A 6,034-nucleotide genomic window follows, 5' to 3' on the forward strand; every position below is an offset into this window, starting at 1 on the left:
ATAATGATAAAATCTTACACAGGTTTTTTTTTTTTCACTGTTTGAAGCATAATCTAATACTTTCCTAATTGCCTTATGCCCTCATGAGAACAGAAATCTTTTTATTTGTATACCCTAAACTCTTAAATTGCCTAGTTATTGCAGGATATTCACCTGAAGTGGCAAAGGACTTGAAAAGGGTATAAACTCTTTCTAGAAGATGATGTTTTCATCGGTCCTATATTTCCCCTTTATAAAACAACATAACATATTGCTAATTTGGTATTGCACACATGACCAGCCAATGCTTCAGGAAAATTACATGGGTCACAGCATGACAGGCTGGATGCATAAAGCTGCTTGTGGGCTCAGTCACCCCACAGCTCTTTCAGATTTGGGATAATGAAGTGTCATACATGCCGACTTTCTTACTACTTTCATTACTTCCACAGGATGAATAAAGCAAGAGTGGTTTCTGGAGGGTTCTGGTTTATTTTACCTTTGCCAACAAAGACAGACTAAATATTTCCAGAAGCAAAGTACCCCAGGCTGTAGGACAGGGATGTTTTGAGCCAGGTCTTTTGAGGGAAGAAGTGACTGGTGCCTTTGTCATCAGCTTAATGTCACCAACTTAACCTGAGGTACAAGCGAAGATTGTATCAGATTTTGGCTTGAAAAGCCCTGTTTTTCAGAGACACGAAGTTACAAAGAAAAAAACATTTAATCCAGCGTAAAAAAATTGAGCAAATTTGAGCACCTGTTTATCAGCATAATTTACTGAAAGCCTCACAGTAGTTCAGGTAAACTAGAATTGGTGTTAACAGGCAATAAAACTCAGGCTGAAAGACAAGAAGAGAAGCCTCCTGAAGCCACAGTGTCTTATTTCTTCTGAGGACAAACATTAGCAAACTGCAGATAACCACCTCTGCATTTTGTGACTGAACTTTTTAATTAATGTTATGGATTGACTATACTGGTATAATAGAATCATAGAATCTTAAGGGTTAGGAAGGAACCTTAAAGGTTATCTAGTCCCAAGCCCCCCTACCATGGGCAGGGACATGTCCCAGTAGACTAAATTGCTCAAGGCCTTATTGAACCTGGCCTTGAACACTTCCAGGATTGGGGCATCCAAAACATCCCTTAGCATCCTGTTCCAGTATCCCACCACCCTCCCAGTGAAGAACTTTTTCCTAATATCTAGCCAAAGTTTCCTCTAAGTTTCAGTTTGTAAATATGACAATGATGATAATAACAATAATAATAAGTGAAAAATGTTATATTTATATTATGAAATACAAAAAGTAATGAGCAGACCAGTGCACTTTGAATGTGCATTCAGAAATCTGCATTAGTGGTCAAAATATACTGGGCATGCATTTGCCTATGGCTCTTCCTTGCAAAAACTTTTCTTCTCATCCTGAGCTACTGCAGTGTCTCTGATATTAAACTGAGCTTCCCCAGTAAAGCTCAGTTGTGCTTCCCCACCAGCTTTTTTCATAAAAGAACTTTCTGTGCATTTTCACCTGTGACATGGCTCAGATACATTTTTGTGAATAGTTAGTGTTTAGTATTTCTTACATGACATGTGCTTAGAACGTGCTAAATAAGCTAATGCATAAAAAATACTTGGGAAGCACCAGCCAGATCGGAAACTGGAGAAGGCTCCTGTGCACTTAACAAGTTATTTCTGGAAGAGTCTTTCAAAAGAAGTATTTTGCAAATATCAGCCCCAGGTCCAACCTACATTATGGCATCATCTGATATTTTTGACCATTCTTCATTCAGTTTTAGCTCTTCTGGTAGATCATTAGTATGGACCAGGAGGTACCATCAGTAATCCCACCCAGTATGATGAAACATGAAGCAAAATTTCATAGCTTGTTTACCCAAGCAATACCTGTTACTAAAAATAACTTGGTTACTATATTTTAACTAATATTTCAAGGACTGGCATAGATATCATATCTGCTTCTGATCAGCCCTCAAAATATCAACCAATATATTTTGAAATATTATTCATTTTCTAATCTAGGCATTTTTCAATCTTGTAAAAAGGCAGATGTGGAGAAAATTCATCCATGTCTGTACTTAGAATATTTGGAAGCAGAACAATGCACAATTAAAAGAGTCTGTGTGCCATTTTGCAACTTTGTGGTCAGTAGCATGATCCACTGTGTCTTTGCTTCTCTACTTTTTCTATTCCTCTGGGGACTCTATGTAGATGTTTCTTGACCATAGATATATGTGATATCCCTGTGGTCAGTTAATATTCAGGATTTTAAGAGGCTGCATACAAAGTAAGGTTTGCATTTTCAGAGGAACACACTAGAAAATACACTGTGGTGGAGCTCTCCAGTGAAGAAGTGCCTTAAATGTAACTTGTGTTTGCTATGGGAATTCAAATTAATAATATAGAAAGGTGTTAAATTAAGGATAGAGAAGGAAAGGAGATAATGTTATAACTAAAACATTTTAAATTTCAACTGTGTCTACAATCCTTCTGATTTAAACTTTCATTTTTGCTAAACTGAGACTCCTTTTCTCATCTTCATTCTCTTAAATTTCTTCTATTTTACACTATGTTCTGTATTTAGTGCAGTGTCCAAGATATCTTTAGTCTTTTTCCTCAGTACAGATCCTCACTTAGCCTAATTAAAATTAAATACAAGAAAAAGGGCTAAAACAGTGAACTTAGTGTAATACAAATTTAAAACTCCCTCTTTTGAGTGTTTTATGAATGTTGTATGTGTTGTGATATCTATCTACATGTTATTTGTATTTCAGCTCGCATAGCCTGAGCACTGTGGGGTAAAATCATAGCATGGCAAAAGCCAATAGTAAATCTCCCCCAGACCAGGAAAGCTGCATCACAGTGGTGTATGGTACAAATATCACAAAACTTATATACTCTATTATAGAACAACCACAGGCACTTTCTGAGCTCTACTTGAACTTAGACTCCACACTTCTGTATTTAACCAAGGACATAACTTAGGCAGGGAGCACTTAATTAATGTAAAGTTAATTCATCTGAGAGTAACCTTTGAAAGCACACTCCTACTATCAGCTGTGCTTTGTGCAGGACACCTCGCAGAGCTGCAATCTATGCATCCTTACGTAACAGGCATTAAGAAGTGATTACACAACTTAATGCAAACACCACCGGTAGATGAAAATCCATGGCACACACAGGATCTTGAGTAATCATCAAAGCAGTGCCAGAAATTAAATCCAACATGCAGAACACAGTTTTTTATGTTAAATCCATTTCCTGGGATGCTCTATGCTCTATAGTTCTCTTGCCTATAGTTCTCTTGGTAGCCTTAATAGTCTGCCACAAAGTGGATTTTCATTGTCAAGTTTTTATCCTTCAAAACCTGTTAATACAAACTTTGACCAATGCTGCCAGAGAATGTGTGTGCAATTCAACCCATATCTTTACTGACTGCAATAATAAACTTTTGGTCTAAAACAAACAGTTCATTAGCAAACAGATACTTTTGTGCACTGAGGTTACTTGGGCCCCTCTCCTCCTATCATCCCATTTTTCACTCACTGTTCCGACACTTAGAGTTTGATGTCTGAGTATGTCTTCATGATGCCAGGGCACTGCAACTTTCTCAAATTCAGTACAGGGGTAGAATATATGCCATTTTTTAGTGTACAAAGTTTATTAGTGTTCGTCAATTAAAATTGTTAATTCAGATAATAGTTTAATCTCAGAGGTTAATTTAGGTTACAGGCCTAAATTCAGGCAGTTATGGCTACTCACAACTCTGTTCTAAACCGAAGAAGTGGTATCTGTTATCTTTGCACTTCCTTCAGAATATTTTCTAAAGTTGATGCAATTGATTGATAAATATGTTTCATTTTTAATGAAAGGATCATTCCAAGCCCCACTTTAGATACTTCATAGTGCAGAAGTTGAAGTGCTGTAACACAGTATTATATGGGACAGACTCTTGTCCCTTTTTCATCAATAGAGATTGATTGGGATGGCTCCAGATTTCTACTAGTATAACAAAGCAGATTTTTTTCCTCAGCAAAGAGGAACAGAGATGGCAAGACATAACTATGTGGTCAGAAATTCTACTGGAAAGATGAGTATTTTATCACAGTTTAACTAGGTGACATCTTTAGAAAACACTCAAGTATTTAAAACACCATCAGGCCTCAGATAAGACACAGGTGATGTTTTTTATCTATGGCATTGCTTGCTTCCTTGACAGATGTGTTCATAGTGGATAAAGAGGAGATGTTTCTGAATCAAATATATTTAAAGAGCAATAAAATAATACTACTGAATAACTAAGGCAGAGGGTTGGACTACATTAAGGGGGATTGGAGTGCTGATATAAGTTTGGGGTTTACCTTTTTCACAGCCTGATAAAGATCCACCCTCATTTCTCTCATTTAAATTCCCAGTTTAAAAAAAAAATAAATAAAATCAGGTTTTTTTAAACAATCCCATTTACCAGAATACATTTGTATTAATTCACCAATTAAAACTACATTGCCTTTGTCAGAGCCCTTTAGGCCACAGTAATGTCAATGAGATTAATCACCAAAGCATTCTTTTCTTGATCGAGGTGTTTTCCTGAAGTATTGCTACGAGGTACATCCAATTCAGCTTGCTTGAGAACATTGTAATTGTGTTTGACAGGAACATCTTTCTTTCTGTAATGAAATAGGTTTCCAAAGTGGTTTCTACCACATACAGTTTGGAAACCAGCGTGCTGCCATATAGGATAGCTTCTTTCCTTGCTTACTAATGGCAAACTGTCATTTTATGTCTATATGCTCAGTTAAACATATACTTACAAACTAAAGGATCTATGAGTACAGAAAGAATCTGGGAAATGTGATGAAGTACTTATGTATCATCTTCTGACCTTCATATCTTAATTTTAAAGTGTTTCTTTGTACTGGTTATTCCAGAACTGTCATCTACAACATCCTAATTGTTTTGTTTTAACTAACAGGTACATACAAACATCATTCCACAGACTTATTTTTAATCAGGGATTTCTTGTGCTTAATTAAAAAATAGCAAAGAAGGAACACATGAAAAGATAACTGTGAAACAGGTAGTGATTCAGAAAGAAATTAGGTTGCTGTTGTTCACATATTGCTCCATTCTATGATACCTGAGAAACATTTATTTTCCAGCCTGCAAGTTTCCTGAACACTTTATGGAACCTTTAATTGTATTTTCTTTTATGGAAAAAATATAGCAAAATAACCAGTGCATAACCATGGCCTGCCAATCCAGCCACATATGTGGTCATGAGAAAGGACATAAATAAAATCTACCTGGATAAAGAATGATTCATCCATGGAGAGGAGGTACTCAGGAGAGGTGCCAGGGATGATCTCTGTCCCCTGCTATTTTATCATCTTGCTGAGGCAGTTACAGCTCCCATTACTGTGACACCAGAATATATAAGGACATACAGCTGCTCTTACAACACTCAAATGACATGGACAGATAGCATGGGTTATCCCGGGGCAGAAGTTTGAAGATCATTGCACAAGCTTCACATGCTCTTGATGGGTAGAAGGTGTTTATTGACCATTCCTATATAAATCATCATCTAACCTCATTCCCAAAGCATCCAATTGTTTCTCAAGCATTCATGCTAAAATAGTCAGGAAGTCCCATCTTGAAAGTGTTACTGGATATGAACCAATGGCTGAATTGACTTGTAGCAATTTCTTTCAATGCACAACAACTGCTCATCTGCTATGGTTGTCAAGATAAATATATTCCATAACAAGGCTTCTAAATGTCTATTTCAGTCAATCATTTTTATCACAGAGTGCTGAGTAAGACTGTATTTCCCCCATTGTCCATGTGATCATAAAATTCTAATTTCTAATTAGATGAAGATGTTGTTGAGCTACTCATGCCTCTAGGTTTTCACAGTTTGATTATTAGATTATGCTTTAAGGCAACATTATATCTGAAACTGATTTGGAAGCAAAACATCCCTGTTTACATGCATGAAGTCATCCCCAAACTACAAATATAATAAGGCCTTGTTAATTTACT

The sequence above is a fragment of the Lonchura striata genome, chromosome 6, assembly GCF_050655825.1.
Source record: "Lonchura striata isolate lonStrDom1 chromosome 6, ASM5065582v1, whole genome shotgun sequence".
Classification (NCBI taxonomy): Eukaryota; Metazoa; Chordata; class Aves; order Passeriformes; family Estrildidae; genus Lonchura; species Lonchura striata.